The sequence below is a fragment of the Micropterus dolomieu genome, linkage group LG07 (genome assembly GCF_021292245.1).
Source record: "Micropterus dolomieu isolate WLL.071019.BEF.003 ecotype Adirondacks linkage group LG07, ASM2129224v1, whole genome shotgun sequence".
Lineage (NCBI taxonomy): Eukaryota > Metazoa > Chordata > Actinopteri > Centrarchiformes > Centrarchidae > Micropterus > Micropterus dolomieu.
Window position 1 is genome coordinate 14,459,684 of NC_060156.1, and position 11,657 is coordinate 14,471,340.

The following is an 11,657-nucleotide window of genomic DNA, read 5'->3' on the forward strand; positions in this document are numbered from 1 at the left end:
CATTATGGAAGATTTGAGGTCATGGTTTAGTTTATTAGATCACTTGTTTATTTTTTTTAATTAATTCTGCCATTATTCCTTAAAATCTCCAAATCAGAAGACACATTTTCTACTGAATGACTGATGTGTGTAATGTTTACAAGATGAAACTTGGAATGACATCTCATTCAAATTAGTAATCAAGAGAAAATGGCTGCTTTAAATGAGGGTTAAATGTACTTCACAACAGATTCTTGCCACTGTTGATAAAAATGTTTAATACCATACAGTAAAGACTCGAATATCACCCCATATAGCATGTAATAGGGCTGAACGATTAAACAAAATCTCTTCTAAATCGCAATATGGCCTATTGCAATCGATCAAATCGCAGGAGGTGCAATATTTGTTGAAGGTCAAATTTGTGTCAAAATACCATTTTAAATTAAATATTGTTGTGCTGCAGATATCCTGGCCTCCACATGATAATCTAGGGACTTAAGAAAACATCAACAAAACACACCATAATTCATTTCAAAATGTGTTTCAATGAAAATGAGAATAATTATGTATAAATGATAATTCCCCAAATCACATTGCTATTGCAAAATCAGTCAGAATAATCGCTATTAGATATTGTTTCAAAATTGTTCAGCACTAGCATGCAATAATCATTAGTCCATTTCAACATTGTTTGGCAGTGGAATAACATAGATTCAGGCTCCTAAGAAAGTGCGCACGCACCGCAAATACATTGTTGGTGTCAGAGACTTCAATCACAAATGTAGAGGAAATATTCAAGATAATATTTCCACAAAGCTTTCCTTCAAAAACAAAAAGAGATGTTTCCCGTACTTCTTCTTCAGAGAGCCATTTGAGACAGGCAGTGCATTAAGCAGGCATACAACCTCCACTCAGATGCTTTCCAGTAAAGTTTTGTCATCGATTGACTTTGGTGCCCTTGTGACCTCTACAGGGGGGTTAATAGCAAGCAACTCCATTTCTATGCTGTTGGTTTTTGTGCCCAAGTAGTCTTTGTCATGGTGATTCGTGTCTAGAGATGCAAGCTGCCTAGTGGTCCCTAAGCAGACATTTTGTTTGTGCTCACCAATCATAAGGTTAAAGTTCTCAAGTTCCATTAGAGGGGATTATTTGCTTCAAACACTGAACTCACCCTGCCTATATTTTGGACAGGCCTTTAATTCCTTTCGCACAAATCTCTTGCTCAGCAAAGATGGGAAATAGGCCACTAATTGTTTATTTCAACCAGTATTAATATTACTTGTATAACATTTTGACTTTTTTAGTGTCTCTTGCATACACATAATGGTAAATCTGAATTGTTTACATAAATTGAACTAAACGATTAACATGTCCTTATTTGAAATTGATAACTCCCTACAAGCCGGACCGACGCCTGAGATCCTCTGGCAAAGCTCTACTAATGGTTCCAAAGTCTCGTCTTGTCACTAAAGGTGACCGAGCCTTTGCTGTTCGGGCCCCTCAGCTGTGGAACTCCCTGCCCGGAGATCTTAGGCAGGCAAACTCAGTGGCCTCTATTAAATCTCTTCTCAAATCTCACTATTATCGTATGTCGTTTTTATAAACTTGAATTATTGCTGTTATCGTATTTTTTAATGTTGATTTTATTGTTGATTTTTAATTTAATTTTCATTTCGTTTGTTTCACTGTACGGCACTTTGTAACTTGGTTTTGAAAAGTGCCACACAAATAAAGTTATTATTATTATTATTTACAAAAGTTATTTGCAAAAATTATTTACATTGATATTTTTATGCACAATTTAAGCATCTTAGAACAAGCTCAAGCAAGTGACTCTGTAGGATTTAAGAGGTTTTATACATCTAAAGAAGTTCAGTAAAAACCAGACCAGACGTCTAATAGAGACCTGTGTTTATTTGTCAAAACAAGCAGCCACACCAGGCCAGGAAAAGGGACAGGAGTCTAACTGGCACTAGGTTTGAAAGTCAAGTTTTACAGTAGTTTTTTATGTTATAAACCTACCAAGCTGTTCATGTTGATTATGTCCTGGAAGTATCATATTTGACTGACTGGAATGCTCATCTGTAATGCATCCATGTCCAATTGGTGTAAGAGGAATCTTAAAAGAGAGGAACGGATGATGAGGGTTTGTGTGTGGCCTATATACTGCTATAATTAGGTTTACAGTTATCAGAGCAAATGTTGCCTATTAATCAATCATTGTTATTACAGTTTAATATTTACACAATTAACCACAACTTCAGTTATGCTAAGGAACTTATCTAAGTGTGTTTTCAACTATTACTAAATAATACTTTATGCTACTTTCCTTTTTATAGGCAGTTGATTCAGGAACATCACTGCATTTGTGAATAGAAGCCTTGTATCTTTTGGCTGGTTTGCAGAGGTACAGCAATTAGATCAAATACAAAAGTAACTTGTAGTAAGATCATTTTTGCTAACTACCGTAACATTACATTGATATAACTTTAATACTTGGCTAGTAGTGGCAGAACTATAACAGTTGTCCATAACTGCATTTAATTTGCTCTATATAGACGATTTTGATGGACAGAGGGTGCCCTACTGATGTCCGCACACACTTATTCAGGTGCAGTCAAACCACAACAGGCCAGTAAGTGGATACTTGATTCTCACACGGGGTGGTGATGGCGCAATGGATAAGATACATGCCTTTGGTGCGAGAGTCCTGGGTTTGATTCCCATGGTGACCCATCCACCAATGTGTCTCTGAGCAAGACACTTAATCCCTCGTTGCTCCAGAGGAATGCGACCTCTGAAATATAATGCAATTGTAAGTCGCTTTGGATAAAAGTGTCAGCTAAATGTAGTAATGTTGTGAATTTTTCTTAGTAGGCCTTATTCAGGTAAGATATGCCCAGGAACAGGTCAGTCTTGGGGTCACTAGCAGACCCCAGCAGTTGCTCCCTGAAATTCCCAGCTATAGTTCTTTGCCTTGTCTTGTCGAGATGACGACAGCTTGACCGATATGGAGACAGTCAGGTATCAGGCCAGCAGATAACAGTGTTCTCTTGGAATCATTCACATTTACAGACTCACAGTCTCCGATGGGAAGCAAAGCCATGAAACCACTGGCTGTTCAGATTTAGGCCAGTTAAAGATAGCCTTGCAGGGAAAGACACTAAGGAAAAAGCAGAGAAATAAATATTTCAGACCAAAGAAGGTTTCTTTATGGTGTTAAACTCTATAAACTGATGCCCAGGTCTCCTCGGCCAAGTTTCAATAAGTCATCACGAGTCTCCGAGAACTTCTTTAACACGCCTGACACCTGGCTAACAATAATTTTCACAATAGTTACACTAATCCTTTGTTAGAAAGACAATTATGTAAAGCTTGGGTCTCAGTCTGCAGTTTATGCTCACATACACTCTAAATCTTCTGCAATTTCTGACTAACCCCTGTGCATTTTTTTAAAAATTGCTCTTTAATCACAGATATAATTCATATAGTCATATAGTCATTTTATTCTCTTTTCTTCTTCTGTGCTCCTTTGGCCTTTTATCTACCTTGTCTGGTTATACTTCCTTTTGTATTGCACATTGTTAAGAAATTTGCTTTATAAATGAAAGTGTATACTACTACTAATACTAATAATAATAATAGTACTGCCAGAGGAGCTGAGAGCATCACAGTCTGCAAACACCTTAAAATAAATCCTAAGATCCATTTTATTTGAATCTATCCTCTACTACTGCTGCACTAGTCTTTCTGTTATACCATGTTTCTAATTTACTACATTATTATTATTTCCTTATATTACTGTTTATTTTCACTGTATTATCGTATTTTCATTGTATTGTTATATTTAATTTTATTGTTAAGCACCTTGTAAGGCAAGGCAAGGCAAGTTTATTTGTATAGCACATTTCAACAACAAGGTAATTCAAAGTGCTTTACATAAAACATAAAAGCAACTCACTCTCTTTATCTTTTCACTCAATTACCTACTCATTTCTCACCGTGTAAATATTTAATTAAAAGCAATGGTAAAAAGCTAAAAACAAAGAAAAAGAAAACAGGACAGTAAAAGTTACAGTGCAGTGTAAGTTATCAATCTACTAGTTAAAGGCAGTGGTAAAAATAAAAATCTCAAATATTTAATTAAAAGCAATGGTAAAAAGAAAAGCCTTTAGTCTTAATTTAAAAGAACTGACAGTTTCAGCAGACCTGCAGTTATCTGGGAGTTTGTTCCAGATATATGGAGCATAATAACTGAACGCTGCTTCTCCTTGTTTAGTTTTGACTCTGGGGACAGAAAGCAGACCTGCCCCAGACGACCTGAGAGGTCTGGATGGTTCATAACGAAGCAGAAGATCAGAAATGTATTTTGGCCCTAAACCATTTAGTGCTTTATAAACTAACAGCAGGATTTTGAAATCAATTCTTTGACATACAGGAAGCCAATGTATAGACCTCACAACTGGAGTGATGTGATCCATTTTTTTGGTCTTATTGAGGACTCGAGCAGCAGCGTTCTGAATCAGCTGCAGCTGTCTGATGGATTTCTTAGGGAGCCCTGTAAGGACGCTGTTACAGTAGTCGAGTCGACTGAAGATAAATGCATGGATATGTTTTTCCAGGTCTTGCTGAAACATAAGTCCTTTAATCCTTGATATATTCTTCAGGTGATAGTAGGCTGACTTTGTAATTGTCTTAATGTGGCTCCTGAAATTCAGGTCTGAGTCCATGACTACACCAAGATTTCTGGCTTGATTTGTGGTTCTTAACATTACAGATTGAAGTCGAGCACTGACTTTCAATCGTTCCTCCCTGGCTCCAAAAACAATAACTTCAGTTTTATCTTTGTTCAGTTGAAGAAAATTCCGGCACATCCAATTGTCTACCTGCTCAATACAGTTACTCAGCACCCGTATGGGATCATAGTCCTCTGGTTAAATGGTTATGTAAGTAGGTAGGTGTTGTTTTTCATAATCTGAGCCAGTGGAAGCATGTAAATGTTAAACAAAAGAGGCCCCAGAATGGAGCCTTGGGGAACTCCACGTCATTTTTGTCAGCTCAGATGTGTGATTACCTATAGACAAAAAGTAGTCCCTGTCCTTTAAGTAGGATTCAAACCATTTTAGTACTGTGTCAGAAAGTCCAACCCAGTTTTCTAGTCTGTCTAGAAATATGTTGTGGTCGACCATGTCGAATGCAGCACTGAGATCCAATAATACTAAGACTGAAATTCTGCCACTGTCAGTGTTTAAATGGATGTCATTGAAGACCTTAACAAGAGCTGTCTCAGTGCTGTGGTGTGGTCGAAAACCTGACTGGAAGACATCAAAACAGTTATTTAGTGCCAAGAAAGCACTAAGCTGTTGAAAAACAGCCTTTTCAATGATTTTACTTAAAAATGGGAGATTTGATATATATTTGGACCTATAATTGGTCATTAGTGAACTGTCTAGATTGCTTTTTTTTAAGATTGGCTTAATGACTGCAGTTTTCAGGGCCTGTGGGGAAAAAACCTGAGAGGAGAGACATGTTGACAATTTGTAGAAGATCTGAGGCCATGCATTTACAAACATTTTTGAAAAAACCTGTTGGCAGAATATCAAGGCAACATGAAGAGGATTTCAGATGTTGTATTATGTCCTCCAGTGTTTTTATGGTTAATAGAATCAAAATGTCTCATGCTATATGAATTGTTTTTAAGTGGACACAGGGACAAGACATATCCTGTTACTGACATGGAGGCACTGATTGCTTGTCTAATTGTTTGAATTTTGTCTGTGAAGAAGGAGGCAAATTCATTGCAGGCCCTGGTGGATAGAAGTTCAGAGGCTACAGACACAGGAGGGTTGGTTAGCCTGTCGACAGTAGCAAACAGGGCACGTGCACTATTAGTGTTTTTGGTGATGATGTCAGAGAAGAAGGACCGCCTTGCATTTCTCAGTTCTAAATGATGAATGCGAAGTCTCTCTTTATAGATGTCATAATGAACCTGGAGATTTGTTTTCCGCCACCTGCGTTCAGCTTTTTGACACTCTCTTTTTTGAGTTGTAACCAGTGTGGCATTTCTCCATGGAGATCTTCTCTTACCAGAGACCACCTTCACCTTGGCTGGTGCAATGGCATCATTAACATTTATAATTTTAGAACTGAAATTATCTACAAGCTCATTCACTGAGACCCATGAGGGGGCAGGTGTCGAGGAGAAAGCCTCAATAAATTTTTCACTAGTGTTTTCAGTGATATGCCGTTTTGTGATCACCTCTGTTTGTACATTTGTGTGCACGCAGATAGCACTCTCAAAGAAAACACAGGAATGATCAGAGAGAGCAACATCAGTCACCACAACCTTGGAAATGTCCAGACCCTTGGAGATGACTAAGTCCAAAGTGTGCCCCTTATTGTGTGTGGGCTCCTTCACATGTTGGGTCAGTCCATAATTATCAAGAACACAACACAGTTCTTTAGTCCCTCTGTCCTGGAGGTTGTCAACATGGATGTTAAAATCACCAACAATAACCACACAGTCAAAGTCAATACAGATTATAGACAGCAGTTCACCAAAGTCATCAAAAAAATTTGCAAAGTATTTAGAGGGCCTGTAGATATTTAGAAAAATAGCTCGAGAAGAGTATAGTAACTTTGCAGAAAAGGTGCTGTATAAATGATTAAATTTGTAAACATCCAAATCTCATAAAGTACAGCTGTAAGCATTGAATGTGTTGTGTCAGGATCCATTGAGCCCAACACCCACAATCACCCTGAACAGCAGTGACGGAGAGCCACTGAGTGACTGCACTTCAGTGAATGTCCAGATGGATGGGCACAAAATGATAATGGGAAATGGAGCGGTTGACATTTCCTTGGCTGTGAGTGTTGGCTGTATTGGCAATACATCAGATTTACAGTGTTGCCTACTCAGGTCAGCTGGAGAACATTATCATTTTTGGAGGTATATATCTTGAACTACCAGAGTAACAATAGCTGTGCAAATGCACTTCATGTCCCTTTAGTATGTCACTTTAAATGGAGTTAGGCGTTTGTAAGCCCGAAAGATACTGAGAGCAGGTTCTTGGTGCAGCACTTTCAAGTACAATATAATTGTTTTTTGGACATATGAAGCTGTCTGACAGTTGCCACTTTTTACATCTTTGTCTCTTTTCTAGATGGTTTCTTCTTTTAACTTTGAAGGTTTGCACATATGAATTTGTATGCATTTGTTCAGGTTTTTACAGGTCTTGAAAATAAATGTTTTAAGTTTCCTCCAAAAGATGTTATTTTATAGTATTTTCTTGCCTGCTGTAGACACTAAAACCAGATACAAAAGTGTGTCCGAAAGGCTCAGACATTATACACCTACTGACTAAAAGTAGGAGTGTTTCGACATTGGATTGTGTGTGCAGGAGGCTGTTAAATCCTTTATTGTGGAGTACTGGGAGTTCAAGATCACGTCTTGGCTATGTTCCTGTTTTTCATCATGTGTTCATGCTTTGGCTGGTATGATGACGGTGGGAAATGGGTATTAAATTACAGTATGTGGCATGTAAAAGGTCCAAAGGTGGTTTAACTTGGAACCTTGCAGAAGCCTGGTTGTTGCAAAGCTTTCACGTTTTGTGTGACAATGTGTCTGTTAAATGCATTGTTTCTTGATTTTTAGTAGGATCCACAAGTTAATTTAAGGTTTTAGGTGTAAATTTTCACCCTCATAGTTACTGATGTTGTGTTTGTGTCTTGCCAACAGGTCCATTGGACGTACTCTGTGCTCCTCTGAAGCTGACCTTTTTAATACCTTTCGTGTTTGTAATGAAGTGTCGATAAACATCCAGAAACTATGCTCAAGTACTTGTTTTTCAACCTTGCCATAATAATTTGATTTAAAACGCTCAAAAAAACATATATTCTGAAAAATTAATAAAGAACCATTTAAAAGAGGTTCTTTACGGAACCAATTAGGTCCAAAAAGGACTATTGAAAATGGTTCCTTTAAAGAACCTTCTTTGGAAAACCATTTTTGATGGGCCTTTGAGGAACCTTTGGGGGTTCTTTAAGGATTCACTTGCAGAAGTTCTTTAAAGAACCTCTTTCTAGAAGGTAATTTGTGGAACAAATAATGGCATCACTCTGAATCCATGTTTTGTTCCAGTTGGCACCTTTAGTGTATTTGTGAGTGGTGGTGGGCAGTGAGAGTGTTATTTTGTATTATAAGAATAGAGAGAGGACAAAAAATAAAAGGATTCAGTAGAGTAGAGTTGCAGTGGTAGTAATTATAGTAGTAGCGGCAGTAGTTACCTTGAAATGTTAGGATGCAGCATTGGGTAACAAACAAAGGATTAACTACTAGAGGAGGTAAAGTAAGAAAGTAAACTTAACATAAATTAACCTTTATATTAAAACTGCGACTGCGAAGACTGCACCATGTAATTTGTCTTTATAAGTGCTGAAGGATTTACACATACTGTGGGCCTAGCCCGCTTGTCTGCTTGGAACTTCAATAATTGATGCCTTTGCTTCATTGTCACCAAAAACTCATAACAAGAAAGGAGTGTCAGGCTCACCTTACTGATTAAGTCTGTGTGAAACTTTAATGTGACGCACATCTTCAACTGATAACAAATTGTGCTTGAGCAAACAAGGTAACGGGAAGCTGAACTGTTTGGACGTCTGCTGTGCATTCCCGTGTCTGCCATGGCAAACACACCGTTCATATTTTGACTCGTTCCTAGTCTTTTGGAGCCTGGAGGTATCAGAGATGTTGCTACCTGATAGTCTGAACAGTGAGGAACATCGTAAAAGATTTAACTGGCGTGTTAGGATGACTGAATGGGCTTTGTGAGCTCTGCGCAGGAACTCTATCCATAATGCAGTGGATGACAGCATTGCCTCTGTTCCCCAACAAACAAAAGTCCTGAGCCTCTACTTATGATGTCTGTGTGCAGCTTCCATTCATTAATGAATGATAGGCCATGCACATATCAATGGCCCCTCCAGATACACACGGAGCTTTCGTGGAAGTCTATTTCTCCCCTGGCAATTGATGCGTTTTATACATTGAGCTGTGTCCACACCAATGCAAGTTTGCAATTTGAACTAGAAGCCACACCCTGCTTAAACCCCTGAGCAGCTGTTACACGTGCTGACTCAACCTCAGACGGAGTAATGCTTTCGTGAAGCTGTGAACAGGTACTTTGCAGACTTTTCCAAATGAGAAGGCACAATCAGTTAAAGATGGCGACAGGACATCCAGAACAAACTTTGACTGGGTGACTAAAGGAGGCAAACTGTCTGGTTGGAGAATGTTTGTGTCTATGTGGCGTTTGGTCGGTAAACACTTTACAACATCCACAAAATGTCAAGTTAGATACACAGAGTCAACTAAAAAGCACTTTGATAAGCTTGGATTACACCCATAGTGCGTTCAAAAATTCAGACATTACTTACAAGCGTCTGCGTGTGAAAACATAGTTTACGGACATTTTCATCAACAAACATTACAACTACTGCTCCTAACATCACACTTTTTTTTGCACTAGTGTATTTGCTTTGTTTTGTCCTTTTATGCTTGTTCACCAGCTTTTCATGATGGTATACTTTACAGGATAAACAACAAATGAGGATAAACCTTTAATCTCCTTACAGCTGTACAGATAAGTGTTAAACCAACAAATCCTCGAGTATCAACATCATCCTATCCCAGCACACACACAGACTATATACTTCACATGTGCAGGGATATGATCGATTCCTTTTCCCTTTTCTAATCACTTAATGCACCTTAACTATGCATTGAAAACTCTGATATTAATCTTCAAAGTTAGTGAGATTCAATAACTGCACTGAACCTGTGTACTACATACATATGCTTACTTTGAAAATTTCTTGGCTCTGATCTGTTGCCATTCCCAGTCAAGAAAAAGAACGCACATAACCCACGGTAAAACTGCTAATTGTTGTGTTTTTGTGAGTTAAATAAAAAACATATAACATGTTAATTAGTAAGCTTTAGAGGTGCTGGTAGGCCAATTTTCTACTTTTAGACAGCTGTTTCCCCCTGTTTCCAGTCTTTCCAGGCTTAGTTAACCAGCTTCTGACTGTACATTTAACGGACAGGTATGGGAATAATAGCAGTCTTCACATTTAACTCTCTGCCAGAGAGCAAAAAAGTTTCCTAAAATGTAAATGTAAACTATTCCTTTACGGCACAGTAAGCAACTCAAAGCAAAGTATCCATTGCCGTCTATCAGTTCACACACTCTTTAACTGTCAGTGACCCAGTAAGACTGTATCTGAGTGCCTACATGGCCTATGTCACCCCCACCCTATACCCATGCTACCTACACCTTGACAGACTCCATGTCCCTTGTTCCTACATGATTTAAAGAACTACTGTGAACTGTCAGGTTTCAGCTTCCTCTGTAGTCTCAGTTTCACGCTTAGGTCTTAGTCTGGCCATCAGATCTGCCTATTACCTCAGCAGAGCTGCCGGCTGATGTCAGGCGAGACACAAGAAAACAAGAAGTAGACAGACTACATGAGTCATACGGTTCAAAACTCCACTGTGGACTAATTGTCACGGTAGACTATGGAAAAGTTCACTTATATTCCTGCTGCACAGCACAATGATCTTGTACACTCGCACATACACACATGGCTACCCATGCAAGCTCAAACACAAGGTTTAAAAAAACGTCACAGTTACATACATACAGTACAGTATACATATATATATGTGTGTGTAAAGTCAAAAAACAAACTACCACACACTGATCTGACTTTACTACCTTTATTGTGAGCAATGCGTTTCGTCCATTGCTTCTTCAGTGAAATTACAATAAAACTTACAGGTGTGCCACGTAGACCCTGTGCAGGTCATGTGACCAGCACAATCCATTTTTTCAATGATACCTTTCTCATGTATATACAATCTATAAAATCAACATCTTATACAAAGTCTTATAATATAAACGGCAAGAATGTAATAATTATCCAAACAGATCAACAAACATCACAATATTTTAAACATACATTGGTAACAAGAATTCCAACATAACAGGAACTCTATCTTAGGCAAAATAGCCTGTCGCTGCACTAAATGTGATAATTATCCAAACAGATCAACAAACATCAAAAAAATATATAATATATAATATATATATATATATATATTAAAAATTAAACATACATAAGTAACAAGAATTACAACATTACAGGAACTCATAAGTATCTTAAGGCAAAATAGCCTGACGTTCCTACCTCTATCAGATATCCCTAAAAGGGAGGGTAGGACATTTAGTATCTTAACTTTCTCTGAAGGAAAAACCCACCTCAAAGATAGACATATAATAATCAACATCACAGGAATGGGCTCAAATCTAGTGTCTCATTCAGTCCATGAGGTTCAATTGTTATCAATTTATGAATCCAAAAAGCTTCCCTTCTCAAAAGTTGGTTAATCAAGTTACCCCCTCTTGGATTAGGACTCAATCTTTCAATGCCAATAAATTTAATGTTGCCATGGTTTTTCTCTCTATAATGTCTAGCAATGGCATAATCCATGTTCCCATTTCTAATGGGAGCCTTATCCTCTTTTAAAAGATTACTAAGAAACAGTATGACTTTTTGAAAATTGAATAGCCTCTCACTCCTGTGTTTTATTTATTGCCTAAGATACGTAAAAGTTT

General features: G+C 37.9%; 1 protein-coding gene across 2 annotated transcripts in view; it reads right to left on the reverse strand.

Annotated features, from left to right (window-relative positions):
• Positions 1–11,657, reverse strand: part of LOC123974149 (disintegrin and metalloproteinase domain-containing protein 23) — a 69,977-nt gene that overhangs the window by 46,327 nt on the left and 11,993 nt on the right. The window lies entirely within an intron of this gene.